Raw genomic sequence first — 23,066 nt, forward strand, 5'->3', positions numbered from 1 at the left:
CAATTACCAAAAGTCAATCCCGATTTTTTCGATTCGATTCGGAGAGTACAAAACACAATTGCTACGAAGAAACGACAGACTGCAGGCCACTATGTTCGTCACCAGACATCGCGCGCAATAAACAACAACTAGTTCACCGGGTACGATTCAAGTGGCCAATTCTGCGCATCGGTAACGATTAGCAGCTCTTCCGGTGGCACAAAAAAGCCCGGCATCCGCGAGAAAAAATCGTCCGAAAACAGTGCAGCGTTCGGTGTCGCACCGCGCGAAATCCGCCGCGCCGCGCCGCGCCGCGCCGGCGATAGGCGGGCGTAAATCGCGGAGGAACGAATGCACGAAATCGCGTGAGCGCAGTTTGCCAAAAAGAATTACTCCACCGGCGGGACAAACAATTACTTCGATCGGTCCCTTCCGTTGTTCCCGGTCCGAGCACCCTAAATTCCGATTCGTCAACGATACACCCTTCACCGCCATCGATCAGTCGTAAATCCTTGACGATGCAAGTCCAACGTCCGCAGTTCGGCCGGCAAACAATACCGACAACAACAATAAACAAAAAAAAAAAGAGAGAGAAGGAAAAAGGGAAACCGTTCCACCGAGATTCAACGAAAAACGTGATCGCGTGATCGCGCGACATGAACGAGCGGCTCGCACGAAAACCTCCGCGTGTCGCGCCCCATGCTGTGCGAAATTCACCGATTTCGGACAAAGGTCCAACACGAGGGATCTGGGATAGACTGGACCACCGGTGAGCATCCTTCCACCGTATCTTCGCAAAAGGTAGCCTTAACACGCATTTACAGTAACGTGTTTTTCAACGAAGTCGTTTGTTTCACTCGAATACACGCTCGCGTCCATAAGTATCCGAGCACATTCAAGTTCATAGAAATTATGTGTTCGTGCTACGATAACATGACCGTTCCTCGGTGAAGGCAACGTTTATTGTAGTCTTCATAGAGCTCACAATGTACTGTTCGCAGAACACGGTCTTGCTCTATCCCTGGCTCCCCTACCATCGCACGCATCGTCGCTATTGGCCGAACACGATGGCGAAGGACGACAACGTTTCGTAGCGAGACCGAGAAAAGAAGCATGATTTTATGACATCGGTGTAGTCACCCGAGTCTTTGAGGTCATCGTTCCATTTCGCGACGCTCGTCGCCATCGTCTTCGGCCAATAGCAACAACGCGCGCGATGGTAGGGGAGTCGGGACAGAGTCAGAACGTAAACACTTTTGCGAGCCGTCATCTGACGGATGAACAGTACCTACGTGACGGACACTTAAGTGGGTGTACGTAAATACCATCGTTGTTTGCACTTTTATGTCCCCGGGACATGGATTCAACCGGTACTATAGTAACAAGATTATATTTTTTAAGTTTTTTTTTCATTTTTACAGAAACTTTTTGTACACTCTTTCAGAGTACGAAAAGATAAAAGTCTTCCTAACAACTATACAATTTCGATCATTGTGTCTGGAGAAAGGTGTCAATTTATCTCCTAAAGTTATCGCCTCGTGCTAGAACATATCATAGTTCTACAACGTAAAATAAAAAATATTAATTTTCTATAATCTACAAATATGGTATATAACGAACAGTATTTGATAACAGACATTGCTTGTCTTAAATGTTCATTAAATAATATCAGGACTGCAAGCAACGTAATAAATACACGAATGAGACTGAATCCAAAAGACACTGGTGTAAAGTGTTCAGAAATAATGAATTGTTCGGATACTTATGGACGAGGGGGTCTCCGAAGACGACTAAGACGACAAGTCAAACCAATAACAGTTCTCGATATCCCCAGAAAAGCATTCACAGTGATTGGTAATCCGGCACATTACTTTCTCACGAGAGTTTAAGCGCATATACGTCCGATTCCTGGCTTTTATCGACAACCGTGTCACACATTTTGCCGAAACTGCGAGCGGAAAAGGGATTCGAATTGTCCGTTCGCGAAAGAGTCGGTGACAACGCGAAGATAACAATCGTGAAATGCAGAGTCCCTGATATCGTATTTTGTGTCAATATTAACTTTCAAAATTTTCCAATACGACAGAGGCTCGGCAGAATTTCAAAGTGATTTTTCCGAAGGTATTGACAAGTCATCGAATTATACGTGTCCTCTCGTTCGATATTTCCCTCTGTCTCGGTGACAATCTTTTCTGTTCCAACTCTAATTACGTATCGTTAAAATACGATCGTTGTTCACGGTTGTGCATCGAGCTTTTCATCTTAATGTGTCTGCGATCTGTGCATTTACAAAAAAAAAGTTACTCATTCTCTCTCGATATACAGTGATTTCTCTATATATGTCGCCAAGGCCTGGATGATAAACGTCGCGGAGTTATCCCCACTGCAAAGCTCGAGAGGCCTCGGACGTCGAGGAGTGTAAACATAACACGGCACGGGTCTCCTGGACGATACATGACGCTGACAAGACCCGTGTTGTTGACATATATCGAGAATTCACTGTACAGTGCTTGGAGAACGCGTCTCCGAGACATTGAATCGTACAAATCAATGCAAAAGCAGATTTTTGCAACCGATCAAACAAGGAAGCCCCCTTGAAGGCCGCTTCTCGCAAGAACGAGATTCGAAAGAAGGTAAAAGGCGGTAGAAACAAACGAACCGGAAGTTCGCAAGGGTTTGAAACGGAGGGAGGAGGGGAGATGTAATTTTCGCGACGACCAGTGCGAATCGCAGAAAACGATCGTCGCCGACGACGCGTCCTCGAGTTTCCGATCCGGTGAACTTTCAAGTACATACGCGCGCGCGCGCGCGCGTGGTCTCCGGGCCGGTTAGGCGAAGTTGGCAGATCGTGAATGTAATCGAGCCACGATCCCTTTGATCCTCACGAAATTCCGTGGCGGAGCAACGGAATTACACGAGGGACACGTTGCCGGACTGTGTGTCCGATAAAGTTTAATCTAAAAGTCCAACGTCGCCGGCACGTTTCAATCCGGCGCGCCTCGTCTATGCGCAAAATCTCGATTCGCGAACAGGCGGATTAAAATCGCCCTCCGGAATTACTTTCCTACGAGTAATCGTGGAATAATGTTTTTGCAAGGGGATATCCGGGCACAGGATTGTGTCTGTTTCTATTTTCATTTTCGGTGATCTTCTCTTTTTTGTTCTCCCCTCCCCGCTCCTTCCGTTTGCCAGTTTCGCGTCTGGTTCTGTTTTGTTTCGTTGGTTCGGCGTGCACGCGGCCCCGCAAACGACGACATGTGCGCGACGTTGCTGCTTCGTTCGCGGCGATCGCGAAATTCGAAAATTCGCATTTGTTGGTAGTGCTCTCTCTCTCCCCCCAACCAACCCCCTTTTTTCTCTCCCTCTCTCTCTCGCGCGCGCTACCGTGTTTTTTTATTTTTTACTCGCGTAATCTGTTGCACATGCTCGGGAAGCTACGCGATGGCTGACACAGACAGTTTTTTTCATGCATCAACGGTGACACGTGTAGGTAACGAATGTAGACAGTCGTAGACGAAGGGGGCGACCATTAAATTTAATCCTCTATATCCTGAAATGTTTCTCTTGCAATCGCGGCTTCTTTTTTTTTTTTTTGTTAACGGAAAATGCTGGCGATACACGAGAGAGCCTATCGGACGTGATCAACCGAAACGGAAAATAATGCTGCGAAGATAATGGGTAAGCGCGAATTGGAATATTCGATTGCTCGAAATGTTGGAGTTTCACGATTTTAGCTTCAGCTAACATACATGTACCTTTCGTAATATACATTCTAGAAAATTCATTGAATTGATATGCAGTGAGTTAAGTTTCCACTTCCAATGCTAATCAATATTACAAGAGATAATCAGGTAACCAAGATAGTTCGTGCTGCTTCTAAATTACTTCATGATTAATCTGCGCGTGCATAGTGTGCGTCGTATACACTGCATCAATTGAAAGCGATCTGATGTATGTTTAAATAAAAGCTTAATCATCGGAGACTGTAATTTAGCGGGTACGAACTTATTTAACTATTAACTTGTTCAAATAGAGAACCATCTACGAAATCGAACCACTTGAAGCAGGAACCATTTCTTTCTGATATCAGGAGCAGAAACTTTTGCAAAAAAAAAAGAAAAGGAATAGAAAAGTAGTTGGAGAAAGGTACTAGAAGCACAGTAGAAGATAGGGAGCTATATTTTTTAATAGGGTTTTGTTCTTTTCTGGAAGAAAGAAGAACTTTCTTGGTTATCTGCCTTTAATCCTGCGGCGGGCGCGCCATTTTCCGTAACATGCTGTACATACCGACGTTTTTGTTTGATAATTACAAAATACTTATCTGAATATGGAAATTAAACGTTGTACTCCAGGTCTGTACACAGACAAATACTTTCATTTTTATAATTTAGACTCGTGCGTAAGATTATTTCCCTGTTTCTCTTTTGTTTACATAAATTGTTTTATAGAAGCTACAATAAGAGAAGAATGTCACTGTAAAATGTTCCATTCGACAAAATTAAAGCATAAACGTCACTAATATTTGCTGACATGTAATATAAAAAAAAATCACCATTATTACATCTTTTTTATCGTCTATACAAAGATGTTGTGGGAATAGACTATTCACAGCTTTCGAAACAGTAACACACATATTACCGTAATTTCAGGATACATTTTGCACACGGCTAGCTCTCATACACTACATTTTGTCTCAGTCATCATGTTCACAAATAGCTCTTACCTATTCCCCGTACAAAAACATTTCTACAGGGTGTCTCTCCCGTTATTACCACCTTGATTTACGTCATTAATATTACTCGCAGCGAGAAGTGTTTTGATAAAGATTAAATGGTTTTGAAAGATGCGTATACTGGGGTTATCAGTTTTTTTTATAGGTGTACGCATCAAGGACTGATGAAGGTCAAAGAAAGTATTAAACCGTGTATGTCGACAAACGATTAGTTTAGAAGATATTTTAATTTAAATGTTGCTAAGAGAATGTTTTTGTTGTCTTGCTATATAAACTTATCATCATTAGTATGACAGTGAATTTGTCTTAGCAATATTTAAACTAAAATATCTCCTATACTAATAACTTTTCGAACTACATGCGTCAATAGTTTTTTTTACAGAGAATGAAAAGCTGCATCGGTTGGTGCGCAAAAAATATTGGATTCCATAGAAAAAATCAAAGTTTACCTTCATCAGTCCTTGATGTGTCCACCTACAAATGAAAAAGCTAATAACCCCATATAATATTCGTCTTTTGAGACCATTTAATCTCCATAAAAATATTTCTCGCTGCGAATAACAATAATGACGTATAAACCAGAGCACGGTACCGTACAGAACCCTTCCCTTTAATGCCAGAAAAATACTGCAGATCGAGTCCCAGGAAAACAGTTTTCCCGTGACACGCTAAGTCCAGGATGCTCAGTATAGCGCGCCCGCGGGTAGGGATTAAGTCCGCAGCAAAGAGAAAACCGATCCAAATCGTTTCCGGGGCGGACCGGGCACGGATCATAGAGGATTAAGATTCATTATCAGCTGGCTGACGAGAGGTGGGTCGGCGAAAACCTTCCTTCGGATCTCTTCCTCCGGGTAACAAATCGCCTTCGCCGAGTTCATTAGCGTCCCCGTGCCAAGCTAGATCAACCGGATCGCCGGATGTCGGTGTCATTTGTCCGTGTGGTACCTTGGGAATGGTTTGGCAAAGGTCCTGGCAGAAATCCTTCGTTTGGTTGCCGCGAAGCATTCGATCGCGTCCGCTTGACACCCGGGGAGAGGAGACGAGAGGAGAGGAGACGGGGACCTGAAAAGCGAGTAGACGAAGACAAAGGGAGAGGGAGATAGGGGTGAAAGTCGCGGGGGTGTTCAAGGGAGAAAGGAGAAAGGAAAACTGCGGAGGACTCCGACGGTAATGCTCGTGTCTCTGGTATTATGGTCGTCGCGAGGACGGACAAACAACGCGCGCAGTCTTGAACAAAAGGATCCTTTTCCTCCTCTCCTCCTAACCCCCTATTTCCCGCCCCCACCCTTCGTTCCCCTTGCTAGTCTTTCGAGAAGCTTTCACGCGGGAATCTCAACGGCTTCGACACAAAACATTTATCCGGGGCCGACGCGTGTTCCGCTCACGGGTCGCGTTTTTCAACGCGGTTCCACGCGAGGATCGATCCGCGTGTAGATACGTATGCACGAGCGTAGACCTCTGGCACAAGCGTGCACGGGTGTCTACGGTATGCTGCTGGTCCGAGGACACCGAATCAGCGGTGTGTGTGTGTTTGTGTGTACGATGTTGCAGGTGTGACCATCCTATTGTCACAGACGGTGTTTTCCCTGCTGGTGGCCCATGTGTTGACGCGAACCTCCGAGGCGGTGCCACTTATAGGTACCGATACATCCACCTTTTCCTAGAACACCTACGCCCCCTCGCGAAATCTCACGCGCGGCGAGGAGCTTTCTTTCGGTGAACACGATCGTGCCTTCGATGGTTTAGTCGATTATTCACGGTTGACACAGTGTTTTCCAATCTGTGCGCCACAGGTGCGTCGCGGAGGCACGACAAAAAATGTTCGAAAAATGTTCGATCGCATTTCAAAATCGCATCGCTTTCTTCAAATTTCATCAAATTCGTCAAGATGTTTTTTTACATGTTAGAAGAATTAGTTTTGACTAAATAACAAAACAGAAATTACGAAAAAATTGATATTGGTCGGAATTGCGAAGGAAAAAGTAAGCGTCAGTTTTTTCAAGTATATTGTCGGAGCTTGTGACGGAAAATTGATCAAAACGTTTTGTAGATCTGTGTCAAGGTGTCACAAACATGTTGTACTTCCTTGATAAGGGCGATTTCTAAGGTCATTTGAAGTCACTTTTTCCTTTGCGAAAATGTTCTCCGCAGACCAATCATAGCGCGGCTACAGCGGACGGCTTCTGACTCGACCAATGCCAACGCCAGGCTTAGCGCGACCTCTTCTGATTGGTCCGTGTCTTTTGCTGATAACTCTTGAACAAAGCTGCGGAGAACATTTTCGCAAAGAAAAATGTTACTTCAAATGACCTCGGGAATCAACCTTTTCAAGGAAGTATAACATTTTTGGGACAGCCTGTATACACGGTGAAAATTTCATCGAAGTCGGTTAACGTTTCTATGAGCAACAAACGCGGATTTTATGCAGTTACAGCAACAGCGGACGAAATTTGAAGTAGTGGAGAGATTAAATGAATTTAAGAATTTCAACGCGTCTGTTATGACTTAATAGACCCACTGAGAAGATAAATAAATTCCTATTTAGTTTCTACATCTTGCAATTACTGCAAACAATTTTTATTTTGTTTATACTCATAACTATCTCTAATGTCTATTCATAAGTATCCCCTGTACACAGACATCGACTGTGAATTTAGTTTTAATTTTCTTAAACAATCATATTTTAGAAATTACGATGTGTCGCAGAAATGTTATTAAATTCAAAATAAGTCACTAATACGAAATGGTTGGAAATCGCTGCTTCAAGTTCGTTGTCAGCTTTTGAGTGGAATACTAACAGCTGAGAAGCAACATGTCAACAGTATGTTACTGCTTTTAAATTTCGAGTGTTCTACAGGGTGTCCCAGAAACGTTGTAGTGGTTGCTACTTTGACACTTTTGCATTCCAAGAATCCTAATAGAATTCAGTTTATTTGAATGTATCACAATCAGAATTCCGAACTTGGTAAAAAATTATTGTTACACTCATTATTGACACTAAACATGTTAACGAACCCAGTGATCGTTTGGAAAATGATTTTTTAATTTTGTGTGATCGTTACTCGGCAGATTCCGGTCTCAGGGTTACTCTTAATATTGTAGGATAATAATCTGGAAGTTTATCGTTAACATACGCTGTGTATTATTTTATGCAACTTCATGTCTTTCGTAAATGCAACGGTGCATCTAGAAAGTGTAAATATATTTTTCTTCTAGTAGCATATTCGTATCAAACCGCATATTTTGAATAAAATTTTGTAATGTAATGCGATCGATCACAGTGTAGATAGCATAAAACAATGATTCGTGAAGTGCTTACTTTGTAAAGACAATGTTCAAATATCTCTAAAAGCTTACATACTTGGAAACTTCGCATATTTCACAAATTATTAACGTTTTCATAATTTACTTTGATATTCTGTTCTAAAAAATCAATCTATACAAAAAGACTGTGAAATTATAAAAGTATTTCAATTATCGTGATTAAAACCTTGATTTCTGAGACTGCAATCTGTTGATACATTTACGCAAAATTGTATCATTGATCACATCTTATTAATTAATTTCCTTCTTCAAGACAGAAAAGATGAACGTTTTATTAAAAATAAAAATACCGTTCATGGAAACGTTCAACTAAAAGAAATCAGCGCAGGGAAACGATCGAGCTGTAATAAAAGCATAAAAAAACCGAGCCGAGAAATTAGCTGAACGAGTGCTTTAAGATCGCCATTTGCCCGCTAAAAGGTTTCCGCAAGTAAGCTCAAGAAAACTCCTCGCCCGTTCTCTTAACCTTACGTTAGAACTACCAAACTGATCTGTCCTTTATCTTTCTGCGTTTTCTTCTGTCAGTCGCTCTAAAAGTGACAATGGCTCCCATTGTCGCGAGCATCTTGTACTTCTTAATACCGAAGTAACTTGCTTCGAATGGAGTCGCGTTGCGGTAGTGGTCTCCCTCGCGAATCTACTATAGAACGCACGTAAAATTCGTGTTCTAGGCGATTCGTAATTTATTCTATCTCTGATCTGCTTACACGTAATCCTTCTCACAGTAGCCTAAACTCTTTCACCTAACACTCCTGCGCTTTCTTACCGAACACGAGTAGAATTTGGCTTTTGAACTGCTCGAGAAATGCGTTCTTCATCTACTCAAATTACATTCAAACCGCGTTGCTATCAAAAGTTGAAAATTTCGGTTTTCCAGAAAATATTCGTGCCGATAAATAGAGTCCGGGAATATTGTATAAAATAACTTGAGACTTGGGCCAACGTAACGTTCCAATAATTGAGTGATTCAATGCAAAACACGGTGAAAGACAAAGTTGATCATTGGATAATGAGAGATTAAGTAAAATTTCTATAAAACACAATAATCTCGAAGGATGTTACGCTTGTCCTATGCTAGCCACGCTAAAATTCAATTTATGTTTAACACTAAACCTATCATTATTGAAATTATAAAAATTCATTTATGGAATTGTAATTATGGTTTGTAATGTAAATTACGGACATACTTTTAATGCTTGGTAGGTGTAGTGTTAATGTTATATAATTTAAAATTGTAATTATTGATCTGGTGTTAAACAAACAGACACACGTTGACTTGCAACCACTTTTCGATTGAACGGCTCAATTAATGTTAACCTCTAGTTGATGAAGTGGGCTAACTGAGCGCCGGGACTTTCGAGACAACTGACAACCTCGCTGTATTTATTAGCAATAAAATATCGCCGGCGTTATTTGTTTTAATACATCCCGTAAACTGGCATGAACGCTTTGCCCTGGGAGAGGAATGTTAAAATTCTATGATCTAATGGGGAAAGTTCTGAGTACCGAACCCAGCTCATCAATTAGGGATTAACTTACCGAACCACCGGACTCTAAATCATAAAATATTTTGCAGACTGGCGTAGTTGTCGTATTTTAGCTTGCAGTATGGAATAATCAATATTACAAAATTCCATTTTTGAAAGGCGAAAACTTTTGCTGATTACCATGTACAATATTAGTGGGAAACCATCTGTTACCGTCTTTCTTACTGGCAAACTGCGGATGCTTATGCAAACTAACTTTCCTGCTGGAGCAGCTGAGAAAAAGATTGGAAGCATAGTGAATTGAATATTTTTGTCAAAAAATCAAAATAACATAAAAACATCGAAAGAATCAACGAACTGTCATATTATTGTCAATTGTTTTACATTATTCGAAGAAGAAATACATTTCTCCGTAACACCCGCTTCTCGCAATTAATGCAGATAATTGTAATAAAAATGAGAAGATACAGTATAAAACTATTATATTGTTTCGAACGTATTGAAACTATCAAGGCAGAGAATACCTTTTTATTTAGCTCCTATATGTTGTACCTAAGGTAGAACAGTTTTATTTTGCAAAAAGTCCTTCAAACGTTTCACCGAATCAGTAACAGCAAACTGTCGTCGACCAACGTTTAGTGAACTGTAACTACGGGCAATAGATACACCGGATATATTGATCTAGGCATTGCATAAAAATCCGCAGTCTGTTTCGAATTTTCCGATTGTCTGGTCGGACAAAGGGGAAAGGAACGCGGTGCAGGCGGTCGGGGATTTTTCGGAAAGGGAACAACGAACTTGTAGAAGCCGGGGCATCGAACAAAAGGAGCGTGGTTGAAACTGGATATGAAAAGGGCCGAAAGGGCCTGCAACCGCGGTTCGTGTTCGGTAAGGAGGCTGCCGGAGTAACTAGAAAAGAAGGTGGCACAAGGAGAAGCAGGTTTCTTTCTGATCTCCTGAAACGCCCTTCGCTGCGGGCACGTGAAAAACCGCGGAATCGTGCACGACCCTTCTCTCCTCGTGCTGCCTAAATAAAATGGAGAAAGGGACGAGTGAATGGTACATTGCGAGCACGCGGGTATAGTTGACGGTAAGGGGTGTTTATGGTCGCATCACGCGCGAACGAGAACACACGTGTGCGCGGTGCTCGCGTTACAGGCAATGCCTGACAACACTGGTCGACCGGTTTGCTTGCTAAGAATATTTTGCACTTTGACTGCCGATCCAGCAATCTCGAAAAGCCTATCAAACTCAGGTAGCAGAGAATGGGATATTGACGGTTACTTATAATAATTATAATAAAATGAAACAGTGGGGTGAAATATCTGTCTCTAGAAATACGTCTCATAAACTACAATTATTCATTTATCCGTACAATTTAAAAAATTAGTTCCATATTCAACCTTAGTAGTCGAATTTATAAAAATAACAAAGATATCTTTGACTACCATTGGCCATACTTCTGGGTAATAGTAGTCTGAGGATTGTTGCAATTTTCGTGTATACGATACCAAATCAATCGAGCATCGTGCACCGAATATGCCAACTCATTTTTAAATCTAGACAAATAATTCTGTCACTCTATATACATCAAGCAAGTGATACGGCAGTGAACGTGTTAAGATGACTCTTATGCGTTTCTGTGAAGCTGGACACGAAACCGACAGTGGTTTCTCTTCCGCAATTTTTCCTGCTTCAATTGTGAAAGTTATGCGAATGATTCATACGCAAAACGATTCTGTCGACTCCCCTAAATGCAAACGTATATTTCTTCATAACATTAGAAACGTTTAGACTATGTCCTAAATCGAGACGTCGGACTATTTATATCGACAATTAAGTAAAATTATAATAAAAATTAATTAAAATATAATTATACCGTACGATAGAGCACATTTTGTTCCTTCGCAAAACGTCGACAAAAATTGATCATTCGTACTTCTTTTGTGGTTGAAGAAGAACAAATTCTCAAAGTTGAAAATTTGACAGTTTCTTTAAAATAGAATTTCTCAAAAGCTGAGGACGCTGAGAACAAACAATTTACTGATTCGTAGCCAGCAAATTCCTAGCAAATTCGTCCAATGGATACAAAAACGGAAAATGAAAGTGTAATTTTGTCGACCAGTGGATTCGCTGTTTAAGGCTGGCTTCGCACACGCTCGTTTCTGTTGGAACGCTCCAGAATACAGAGAGTGAGCTCACATTACGAATAACGAACATAATTGATTAGTTTTCTGTAGCCCAATTTTTTCACATCTAAACAAGAAATACGCACGTACAACTGGACTGCAAGATATACAGGGTACATCATAACACATGGGACCCACGTCAGGAGTGAACAAAAGCAACGAGAACAGTTCTGAAGTCTAATTTAACCTCATTTCAAAGTTATAACTAATTTTACATTTCAATAACAACTGTTTGCCTGGACACAAAGTACTCAAAACGTCCTCGTTTGTGCAGCGAACAATTTTTATACGTTCACAGAATCCTTATTAAAGGTATTGAAACGTTTTTGAAATCTCACACTTATCAAAAGTGACAATAGCGTAAATTGAGCATAGTATTACAGAAATGCTCGTGCAACGCTAACGCCTGGCATGTCTGCATACCTGACACGTGGCACAAGCATTCCTGGTAGAAGCAACTCAAACTGTTGTAACGTTTCATAGATGCAACATTTTGGAAAAATGTTATAAAAATAATGGAAATAACGAAAAATTCGGTGGACCGTTCAAAAATTTCGTTCAGATATTACGAAACTGACTGGGAAAAACGTCCGCGATCAAAGCCTTATCCCGTGGGAACAAATTCGAAAACAAGATTGACGTACGTTATTATGCAGAAATTTATCGTTGTTTTTGTTTCCTTTATCCTGTTCAAACTCTGCAAATTCACAACTTTCATCATGGTAATGACAGTTTACGCAGTACTGAATAAAAACCCTCAACCATCTTTTAAAGTAAATAGTTTCCATGTTATATTAATCCTGACAAATCAGAGTACACTATCTAATGGTTAAACACAAAAAGGAGGCCTCCGGGCTATTTAAAAAAAAGATCTGTTTATTCCCCAACTGTGTTTCTTGATTCACCGTAATCTTCATCTCCAAGTAACATAGATACATGGAACCATCGCTAGATTATTTTGCAAAAAGACTTCTGCCGTTAACAAAACACCGTTTGCCACAAAAATGAAAACAAAAGCACCATAAATTTTGCTGAATACTGTCATTCTACCTCGTACAAACGGTTTGAAAATAGCAAACTCACATACACGGTGGTCCTCAATTGCACACGACTCCATGACACACAGAAATCAAAGACAGAAAATCAAGGAGAAACAGAGTTCGTGCATTTTCCAGCATTTTCTAAATAACTAACACAGAGTGAACTGACCAGAACTGCCAAATGCAGATCAGCGCGGTCGAATGGATCCTCCGCCGCTGTCGAATCGTCAAACAGCGATCGGATCGTATCGAAAACAAACCCGAATCGACTGGTTGCTAAACGAAATTAGCGTATGCGATGCCAGCTGTTGCGTGTTATATACCGAGACACGCACACACACCGTGGCTTGGTCGCATTAGCTCCGGTATTGTGCAGACATCGTAAGTTGCCGTGCATCCACAAACTGAACAGCACGGAGGCCAAGGGAACTAGGGTACCGGCTCCGGCTAATCCCCTCTCAAGAGCTTCGACTGCTCGATTGTTTACAATAATAATAGATACATCAGCTCGATACGGGTACCTTAAATACAATCCTACTTTGCTATTAGAAATCAGCGGTACTAATTGAGAGGGATCCCATCATCGGCTCGGCAACTCACGATCTCTGCTAAGAGGATTCGCGCGACGTCACCGTTTCGCCTGAGTTTTCCTGATACTTTTGCGATTCGACATACTCGTTCAACGTCGTCTCGGGTCAAGATCGTGCTTAGTCGGGGATCACTGCGAAAAAAGTGTTTCGCTTGGCGCAAAAGCCGAGCGAACGGTAAGACGACCAATGGCGGTTCCTGGGAAGTCGCACTTCGACTTCCGCCTCTGTGCTTCTTCTTTCCGTCCCTCTGTTTTTTCTCTTCCTCTCCTGTCTCTCTCTTTCTCTCTTCTGTCTTTCTATCTCTATCCCTTTCTGCCGAACGACATCTCTCTATCTATACTTCTCTCTCTCACTCTCTCTCTCTCTCTCACTCTCTCTCTCTCTCTCTCTCTCTCTCTCTCTCTCTCTCTCTGTCTCTGTCTCGCTCGCTCGTTATCTGACTCTATTTCAACTCTGTCGCTGTCGGCTACTTTGCGATTAGATTTGTTACCTACACTGTCCACGTACAGACACGACGCATTCACGACACGCTGATAACATTAATCTTCTTAGGTCTCGGCGCATCGGCACGGTCGAGACGTCCAGGTTCTGAGGAAAGAGAATCATTTTGGTCTTTCAAATGTTTCCCTGTTCGGGGAAACTTGTTGAAGACGATCCGGTCTTTTCCACTGGTTTTGTGACTTTCGTTGATTTGGTATTTTCAATTTTTCTTGAGTTCAGCTGACGTTTTGATTGTTTCTTTTCGTACGGATCGAGAGACTGATTGAAACTGGTGGGTCAGAACTTTCCTTGATTTGGTGTTTTCATTTTCTGTTGAGTTCAACTGACGTTTTGATCGAGTAAAGAGATTATTACTAATAACCAATGACGTTTTTTAAACTTTAAATAACAGTGTGTTACGACAATAATGTGAAATGTCAAGTTTAATTCTTCGAGTCGAGAATATGAAAATTCCGTGTCAAATAGCGTCGGAAGAACTGATTTTATTGAACATGTTTATAAAATGAAAATGTTATAAAATTGCGAGCCAAAGTTAGGACAATTTAAAATGACAATAGGGAAACTTTACTACCTAAATTGCCCGTAAAGTTGTTCGTAACTAATACCCAAGTTAAACAATTATCTTGCCTTGACTTTCCATTGACCAAAATCGACATAATTTGCAACGGCAACAACAATAACAAACGTCCGAGAAGTGTGCGACAATTGCACTGTACTAAACAGAGTATTTACATATCATACTATATGTTCATACTAATTTAACACTCACCTATAGAATAGTAGAAGTGAGAATGTTTATTACGATTCATCTTTTGATTCGAAATCAATTATTAAAATTATACTGCATCTTTCTCGCTCGAGATAGGAATTAAACTTAAACAAACACGTCCGATTAAAATTCTGAATCATCAAACGCGAAATAAACGTGATCGAAGGGAGAAATTGTAATCGAGTTTGCGTTCGAGAATTTTTTCGAAGCTACCCCGGGTCGTTTCAATAAAATTCCATTCTCGTCTCTTTTACTTTCCATTGCAGTTAGTCATATAAGAATGGATTACGCTTCAATTAAAGAATAATCCTGGGGATAGAATCGTGTTCTCTGAGTAAACGATGGATTCAACGTGAGGCGAGAATTCCGAAGAGAAGCGCCGTGGTTAACCAGAAAAAATGGCGACATACGGACGACCGTATTCCCGCGCGAACGATTGCATTCGCGAGCCCGGATAGTTAACTGGAACGTGGAAATATGCATTCGGTCAGATTTGTAATAGAGCGCAAATATTATATTTTCCCGGAATCCTTGAAATTTATCCTTCCAATAGTTTGACGCGAACGTCTAAATATTTTTCTTTCTAAAACACATCGGAACTTTTCGTTCGTTTATTTAGTAATATTTTTCATTTGGAGTTCGAGCTATCGTGTGGATTTTAGTGAGACTATTGGAGCCAAGGTTATTAATCATTCTTTTCAGCTGTTTTTATATTGACCATTCTTTTATTGACAAATGCTGTTAGGACTCTGCGTCATAACTTCAAATGCCACGTTTTTACTTCAACTGTTCACGTTTAAGGGGAAATATGTGTTACGGATAAAAGCACAAATGTTAAGCTTTCGATTATTTAGCTGCATATAAATATGAGGAGTAAACTGAGACTTGGTTAGTTCCTTTAAAAATTAGAATTATTGTGACTGTTACTTTCGTCTTTACAGAAATCGATCTTAATACACAACATATTGTTTTTCTCTGGTTTGAGATTACTAAAGATACAAATATCTTATTGTAAGATTATGAATATAATAATTACAATTGTAATTATATAATTCTAATTTCTCAACGGCGACATTTTAATCAATTGCATTAAATATCGGGACACTCGAGCGCGAATAACATGCAACAATTAAGTCAAAAATATTGTCGTAAGTAAAACAATCGTTGAACCGACTGAAATATAACGTTTAACCGATCTAAAACGGTGGCAACGCTTCGACGTGTAATAACACGCGAAGAATCGCTTGAGAAAGGAAGGTTAACGAGCCATAATTCCGCGAGGGAAAAAGTTTATTCGGTTATAAATTGAAAAACGTCCAAACTACGGAAGCAGTGGAACGCGAAGCGGGTGATGAGATTATAGATGGTGTCGTTATCGTGAAATTTCGCGTGGCCACATATCGACAAAGGGGAGTCGAGTTTCTTCGTTGCATAATTAACTGCGTCGCTTCGAGTTGCAGGCACTTCGGCGGAATACATTTTCCAAATTGCGTTTAAACTTTTCATATCTACTTAAGAAATTTAATCGGGTCAAGCGAAATTGACTGACTGACAACCGGGCAACCCCGGAAGTTGGAGATTGAACCCTGGATTGCCCATCAAATTTGCAAACGTTCGCTTCCAAACCGCAACGAATCATTCTTTGAAATTTATGGCAGTGAAAGCTGTCATCAGTTGGCGGTCTCACTGATCCCGAAAATCTATGTACGCGGTGGTAAATACTATAAATCAACCAGCTGTGGAACTTTGTACATTTTTCGCGTGCAATAAATTTCGTCTGCTCTAAAATATTCAAATTGAACTAATGCAGGCCGTCTGTTGTGTTCGAAATTTGATAGAGGAAGGGGTGGTGATGTGATCCCCCATTTTATATTCCTTCCTAAAATCGGATTCATGATTTAAATTCATTTGAATTTTTGCTTAAAATGTAATTAAAGTAGTAAGGTTACGTGCGATGAAAGGCGGAAGTAGAAGAAAATTAATTTCATTAAATTTTGTATGTGTTATACTATGAAATTAAGTAATTCTTGGTTCTCTTACAAAAGTGAGGCTAATATAGTCCCCTGATAGTAGTCGTACAAAATCATTGTTTTTTAGTAACATTTTGAGGTCAACTAGAAATAAATAAAACAATTCTCTCGCGCTCACTATGTGCCCATCATTTACATATGAGGCATTGAATCCATATTTCTCCATGTCGATCTATTGAATAATGTCTCGAACACAATTGCATATATATTAATAAAGTATAAATTATTACATTCACCATACACATTATTTCATTCATTCCCATCATGTTTGACCTCCATTATAGATGGAGGGGTTAATTCTTTTATAATACGACGGAAAAGCTTTGTTGTTCAGGTTATGTGACTTATGCTTCTTATTAGTAGAAACATTATATAAAATAAATTTGTTTTCCTACATATAAATCGAGTGGACAAAACAAATTATATTGTTTTTCGCTAAATGTCATTGTTGCAATATCAAAAATCACAAGGGTCTATTATAGGGGAACGAGGAAAGATCAACGTTAAATAATACATATAAATAATACGTATAATTAGTACATACAATTAATTCAGAATACGTATGTGGGATGAACAAATATTCATTTAATTAGATTCATAGAAAATCAATATAGCGCGTTTGGGGACAGTTGAAGTACTCCTTGGTCTCCATTTGATTTCCGTTTATCATTATATTATATTAATTAGACAATATTAATAGATGGATGCATAATTAATTCTGTGGTTTTTTCTGTGGATTCTATGCATTCATTATAAAAATTAACAGGTCAAATGCGAAACAGTCAACAATTAGAATAATTTACGGATACTATTGCATTATATACAACTTATTAAAATTATTCAAACAGAAAATATTATTTCATTTAATTTCTGCGCTTTGCAATTGACTTGGACAATTTTATTTCGCATAAGGATTCGCAATCTATCAATTTAAGAAATGCATTATTAAGTAAAGGAGTGAATTAATGAATCATTTCTTTACTGATAATAAATTTAGAAAATAGAAAGCAGGAAATGTAGAAAAAAATGAAATGAGAAGTTGCTAGTAACAATAGTCAACCTGTTAATGCAATATGATTTTAATTCTGTTAGAGCAAGATCCGAAGTGTGATGATTCTTTTTTCCCAGTCGCAGAATTATTGAAATAATTTTTTCTTTTACTCGTGCACCAATCAAGCGAACTACAATGCGAATCCAAACTTTGATATCAAGAAACTCGTTGCAAAAGTTTCCCAGGTTTTCTAAAATTTCGTGAGTATTGTTCCTTCATCATTTTGCAATTGAAGAGTTCGAACCAATCGTTATTATCTTTTTAGTACAGAATTATTAGTGCAGGTTAATATCGGTTATATCGTATAATATTAATATGATATTAATATCTCCAGTGGATTAATATCTCCAGTAGACTAATTATCATCCATTTCAGGCATGTAATTATTTCATTTTCATGACGGTTACCGGGTCCGCCTTGAATGATTTAATTATTTCATCATTCCTTATACCTAAAAATAATTTTTCTTCCGTACAACAATATCAAATATTTTACATGCGTTTCCATTGTCATTCTCAAGAACTTTTCTCAAATGAAACTAAGCACACAGCTTCCGCCACGGCGTTTATAAAAAATTGAAATTTATTTGAACCATGGCAGGACTGTGTACACATTATTCAGCTCGAGTTATCCAAACAAACATTGATCAATTTTTTAACGTGTTTTTGAAGTCGTAGTTTTCGGCTCGTGGAAGGATTTAAAGGAAAACGGCAACAATGATGAAAACAAATTGTTCGAAAAAGAAATCATTATTTTCGTGAAAAAAGCAGTACATTTTTTCTTTGTTTTTCGAGAGGGGTGCAATTTCATGAAAAAAAAATGGTAGAATATGCCTGTAAAAAACACAGTTAAATGGACAAAATACGTTCGAAAATGCCGCTTTTGAAATTGCCACTGAAAGATTAGACCAGCTCAATTAATTTTGTTTAAGTTCTAGTAACATCGTCAGTCCGTTTAAACGAAGTTATATACGATTAACGTTTCATTTGAGAAACTATTTGACATGCAAAAATTTAATACATTCGAGTTAGTGACAAAAAGAAATGTTCTATTGGCTCTTCGAGATTGCAGAGAAGGTTGTATTTTTATTTCATGTTCGAACGCCTCCAATAAAAATTGTTACCAACAATTAAAGCAAATCGACAGTTTCGATATGAACACGTAAATAAATCGATAAAAGTGACTACGGGAATTTTTCATTTGACACGTCCACCGAAAATTCGAATTCTTCAATGGCACTATATTGCAGTCAGTTTCCAGAACCGTTCACTCATTTTTCAGGACGACACGTACTATTGTACCGTTCTAAAACTTTACAATTTTTACTGTACTGTATCGTATTATGTTCTATTGCACTGCAAACTGTACAATTCTTGCGTACGAAGTTAATATACGAGGTCCATTGTGCTGCGCTGCCTCGCTTTCGTTAATCACTTGCAATTACTGGTCTTGATTGTTGGATTTTTGAGAAATTGATTTTGTTACGAACAAATTCAACTTTGCGATGAATTCACATTAGATTGTTCGAACAGTTCTTTCGATAAAGTACGCACATGAGCGTACACAAACATTTTTTTTTAAAAACGTTTAATTATTTCACAAGCATAAATAAAGCATTCCGACATCGCATTGTGTGTATTACTGGAAAACAATACAAATTTTTGAAACAACCCACTCATTCATTTAGTGTACGACAATCAGACTGCGAAAATTTGTGCAAAATGGAAATGTCCTGCGTCAATTGCAAGGACGCGAGGTGCAATAGTGAAACGGTAAACGGGCCTTTATTGATTTTAATATATTCACTTTAATCTCATTTCTTTAATCAATCAGAGTCATTTCTGACCTGTGCCGATATTTCACTAGTTTTCTTTCGATATAAGGCGATGGACCGGCTTCCGTCGTATTTCGGATGAAAAAGAAGAAGAGGGGATAGCGATTTTCATATTTCGAAATAAAAAGCGTCGTTTTATATCGGAATAAAATTGTACATATTGACGGTGACGAACGACTCCGGCATATCATACGGAAGGTTAAGATAATATATTGTTGACTTTAAGATACCAACCTAACGCGCATATATCTATTATATTCGAACAGGATCGTCGAGATGATTATATGGGAACGTGCGCGCACTGCCAAACGCAGATGTTCTGCAAGGTTGAACGGTTTTCGGACTCGCGGCGGCAATTCCCGGGTGCGTTTTAGCGAAACGCGTTAAACGGTCACACGCGCCCTGGTTTAATTATTATTACGGCCAGCGAAACGTCCAAACCGGTCTGCGTTTCCGTGCCCGAAAATCCTGTAACACGTTTCCGGTGCAATTTCGTACGACGCGAAACCGATAATCAGACTCGTTTGTTAGTGTTTCATTTGCTGGGCGACTAGCGACCCTGTCGCGAAATCAGAGTTCATGCACGGTGTCCAAGTCAATTATAACTAGACAAGTTGTTTCAAGCATGCTCATTTTAATACGTGAACTGAAGCTCCGCAAAATAGTCTATAATGTCAGACCGTGCAGAAATTTGTTGTATTTTCACCTTTGGATGTACAGTGTTTACTCCAGATATGTCCCAAATGCCTAGCCGATAAAAGTCCCAGAACTATCCCCACTACAGCGGGGTATACTCCGTGAGCAGCCATGAACCGCTGTTCTTTTCTACGTTCGGCGTGGATCAAAGAATAGTATCTCCTGGCCGATATATGTCCCTGGTTAGACCCGTGTTTGAGACATGTATGAAGTAAACGCTATAGTTGCATTATTTTTATAGAACCTGATGTTTTTCCTCTTCCAATATAACTTTTACTAACCACCGTTGAATTAACAGAATTATGTAGAGTTACAGTACAATGTCGCGTTCTAGAGAACAAAAAAAATTGCTTTTTGAATCAAAAATGGCTTCAATGGGAATAAAATGATCAGTTTTGTAGAATTCTCTTTCTTATTGCTTTTCTTGAGGTTCTTACGAATTTTAAGAGCATAAACTACTTTAAACCTCCGTACGCTATGCCTGTGTAATTCGTGACCCGTCGCGGTGGGCATAAGCTCGAGGGGCTGTCAATGTGTACAACTTTATTCCGATATAAGACGACGCGACGCTTTTTATTTCGAAATAAGAAAATCGCTGTCTCCTCTTCTTCTTCATCCGAAATACGACGGAAGCCGGTCCCGAGCCATCGTCTTGTATCGAAAGAAGAGTAGTGAAATATCGGTGTGGGTCAGAAATGACTCCGGCATAGGCCTAGAACTCGCAGGAGTCCGAGGGTTAAGGCATTGTCTACTATGAAAATTTTCTTCGCAATTGCTCAACGCGAAATGGTTAAAAAATGATATTGAATGGATTTTTAGCAGATAGTAGGGGACGGCTCTTTTCTCACAATTTGGGGGGGGGGGGGATTAAAGGAAGACATTTCCACGTTAAATCTTAATGCGCAAAGGATTGTGTCTTCCAATACTTTCACAAGAAGCTTTTCCTCTTCGGATTGCTACAAAGCGAACGGCGCGCAAGCTATCGCGAAAGATCAAAGGGGGAATGAAATTCTGGCTGTTTTAGCCGGACCTTTCGCACATCTCATCCATATTAACGCGCGAACGCATCAAGTTGGATGAGAATGTGTGTCGACTGTGAAAATCGCTGAAGAATATGGAATCCCGTTCATAAATAACAGCTGCGCGGCCGAATTTCATCAATATAGAACAGAACCTGCCGAAAATATTAGTAATCTCTCTGACACACGGAAACGATAAAAGTGAAGGTATATATTTCAGAATCGTTTTCATTTATCGAATTATATTCTATCAATTAATTGCTTTTTTTTCTTGCCAATCGAAAAATATCAGTTATCTATAAATTGTATCGCAAATGTTCGAAAAATGGTAGGAATGCAATTTGCACGAGATAGGTTTTTGGAATTGGCGGTGCCGGAAATATCTGTGACAAATTTTATTCGATCAAAAAAAAACTATGCTCGTAAAGCAACACCGGTAAAACTAGTTCTTAACACAGCCAATCTTGGCAACTCCAAGTTTGCGGTGGATCCCCGTTATTGAAATTGGAAAATGCGAATTTTAGCTTAACAATAGTATGGTTTTATTCCTAAAGTAGAATTATGACAAATTTTCAAAAACCTTCGGTGAATTATAGGTAATTGCATTTTCTATATAAATACATACAAAATTTTAGTTGTCTAGTCCTCGAGGTATTTTTAATATTAATCTTCGTAACACTGTTTCGAAAAAAGTCGTTTTTTTGTAAACTTGAATTCGACATTTTTAGGAATTTTTCAAAGAATATTTTCACCAAGAAAGGGACTTCAGTACGAAATATTTCTAAAGCTTACTTTTTGGAAAGATTTTGCTCGATATTTGTCGATGGAAAGTCAATGATGATTAACTATGATGAACTATGACGATTAAGTTCTTTAATGAGACACAATTGGTTATATTAATTCTGCACAATTGAAACAACTATAAAAAGGCTGCTAACGTTAAATTTTAAAACGGGATTAAATGAACTTGTCTCCTAAAAAATTAAATAATAATAATACCGAATCGTTTGATATTAATATAAATGACAAATTTTTGATACCCTGATGAAAATTTATTTTATACAAGTTCTTCGCTGATAGAATCGTCACGCTAAATGCTGCGACCTTTTCGACGATAATTAATGCTAATTCCGCATCGTTATGATATTAAAACGAACAATTTTCTAGGAAAAAGTCTCGGGAACACAGAAATACAGTGGGAAAGACGCGCGAGCGTGTCGGGGCTGATGTAATTTTATAATTTATTCCGTCGACGAGGTGATTGCAATTTCTCGAGCCAACTGAATCACGAAACATTTCGAACGGGAAATTATTTCCGCGATGCACCGAGTTTGAATCGATTTATTTCTCGAGCCCGCAACGATATGAATTCATCGAAAATTGCGGAACGTACGTTGCCTCAAACCATTTTAATTCGAACACCGCACCGTGCCGATAAGTATAATTGCGTTCGCTAATCACTCACTTCGTTAACAGCGAAATCATTGGTTCTAGTTTTTAACAGCTAATTCGTACCCTAACACAGTACGTTCGTGTCGCATACGTGTAATTAATTCGTACATTCGCGCTTGTAAAATGTGAAATGCAAATTTGTAAATGCACTTTTGCAAGCATTTGGTAAAAAGTAAAAACTGAAATTAATTAAAAATATTTTCATTAGTAAATACTAAGTATAATACCCACGATTTCAAATACTTTTCCATTTTTTATTTTCGGTGCTTCATAGCATTTTTCGACTTTTTTGCTGTGGGAGATTTACACTTTTCTCGAAGATAGAACGAGGTAGACTATTTATTAATATAAATTGTGTTTATTTTAGTAATAT

General features: G+C 39.2%; 1 protein-coding gene and 1 long non-coding RNA gene across 4 annotated transcripts in view; one reads left to right on the plus strand and one right to left on the minus strand.

Moving 5' to 3' along the window:
* The window catches only part of Nachralpha6 (nicotinic acetylcholine receptor alpha6), a 471,989-nt gene that overhangs the window by 409,282 nt on the left and 39,641 nt on the right, over window positions 1-23,066 (plus strand). The gene's annotated exons all lie outside the window — the stretch shown is intronic.
* LOC143352601 (uncharacterized) overlaps window positions 1-23,066 on the minus strand; it is an 86,485-nt gene that overhangs the window by 6,668 nt on the left and 56,751 nt on the right. Inside the window, exon 1 of one of the 3 annotated variants that reach the window (XR_013081973.1) lies at window positions 8-162. The exons of the other annotated variants lie outside the window; for them this stretch is intronic. This is a non-coding gene — a long non-coding RNA (uncharacterized LOC143352601). Of the gene's footprint in view, window positions 1-7; window positions 163-23,066 lie in introns of those variants that run through there. 3 annotated transcript variants of the gene reach the window in all.

Source organism: Halictus rubicundus, chromosome 3, assembly GCF_050948215.1.
Source record: "Halictus rubicundus isolate RS-2024b chromosome 3, iyHalRubi1_principal, whole genome shotgun sequence".
In the NCBI taxonomy this organism is placed as follows: domain Eukaryota; kingdom Metazoa; phylum Arthropoda; class Insecta; order Hymenoptera; family Halictidae; genus Halictus; species Halictus rubicundus.